We start from the raw sequence: 1,564 nt of genomic DNA on the forward strand, positions 1-1,564 counted from the left end.
TGCTTAGGTATCCAATGCCATCAGTAAATGAAGAATTTATTTTTTCAATCAAAAGTTATCTTTGGTAGAAAAATGAAAAGGATATAACAATTGAACAAGAATCTATGTTAAAAATATTGAAAACAGGATGTGGTTTTCTTCAGGCTTAGTATGTTATATTAGAAATTTAGGTTATTAGTAAAGTATATGAGTTTTATATTGTAAGGGTAGAAGATATATATTATATCAAAATCTACACATTAAGATATTCAGAAACATGTTTTTTAATTTTTCTGTTTTAACTTAAATTTCAGATTTTCATCTCGTTTGCCAAATATTAACTCACAGTAATCTTTCAGTTAAGCACTGAAGGAGACAAAACATAAAGAAATAAAAGTTTTGAAAGACAATCTTGAAGTGAAGGAGCAAGCGAGAGACTTGCTGTACAAGATATCAGGACATGATGCAGCCATAGTAACGAAGACAACAGTGTACACAGGGATAAATAGATAGACCAAGAAAACAGAAAATAGAGTGCTCAAAAAGACCCTGCCATATATGAATATTTACTGTATGATAAAAAGAACATTTAATATTGCTAAGAAAATCATGTACTATTTATCGGGGGTACTCAGAAATTAAGTTTCACTCCCAAACTGGGAAAAAAATAGTATCACAATCTCAGTTGTTGATGAGTTGTGGAACAATGGATGCATGCATACACTGCTGAGGACAAACTAGTGCTGCCATTTAAAAATCACTTTGGCATTACATTACCTTATAAAGTCAAATTTGTACATTTCTTATTATTCAGCAATCACACTTCCAGGAATATAGTCTCGTATGCCACAAGCCATGCACCATTTGTATTGTTCATAATAGGAAAAAAAAAAGCTTGAAAATAACACTAAGGGCTATCATCTGTAAAAATAGATATTGACTTAGATATAGTTATACAATGAAAAATTAAACAATATATTATTTGAGATTTATTTATGAGATAAAAGAGTAAACCAGGATAGCAACTGTTTTTAAATCTAAAAATATTAAAAGGTTAAATAGAATTTTTAAATTAAAAAATTATTTAAATCTATGGCCATGCTACATTGAGCAAGCCCAATCCTGTCTGATCTTGGAAGCTAAGCTGGGTCAGGCCTGTTTAGTACTTGGATGGGAGGCCACCTAGGAAGACCAAGTGCTGTAGGCATGAAAAATGAAAAAATAAGGGATTGTAAGCTGACAAGGTCCTTGCAATCTGTGAGGTCAACCAAGGGTTGCCTTGTCTAAAAAATAAAAAATAAAATAATAATAATAATAATTTAAAATAATATATAAAAGGAGGGAATCTGAATTTGCTTTATGTAAAAAATATGATTTGATTTCAATAAACCAAATTTAATTTTTGAAATGAATAGCACATCCTTTAAGTATATACCCACAGTTTCAGATAATTATTGACCTAATTATATCTGAGAACTAAAAAAAAAATCACTCAGCATCCTTCATTAATATAGAAAAGAAAGAGATAAAATAAGAAACCATACTTATTGTGAAACATTGTTTTTCCCAACCGGTCAATAAGAAG

The 1,564-nt window shown here is 29.8% G+C and overlaps 1 pseudogene; it reads left to right on the forward strand.

Annotated features, from left to right (window-relative positions):
• The first annotated feature begins 1,067 nt into the window (after window positions 1–1,067).
• Window positions 1,068–1,186, forward strand: LOC112476900 (annotated as a pseudogene).
• The last annotated feature ends 378 nt before the right edge of the window (window positions 1,187–1,564 follow it).

The sequence above is a fragment of the Pteropus alecto genome, unplaced genomic scaffold, assembly GCF_000325575.1.
Source record: "Pteropus alecto unplaced genomic scaffold, ASM32557v1 scaffold81, whole genome shotgun sequence".
In the NCBI taxonomy this organism is placed as follows: domain Eukaryota; kingdom Metazoa; phylum Chordata; class Mammalia; order Chiroptera; family Pteropodidae; genus Pteropus; species Pteropus alecto.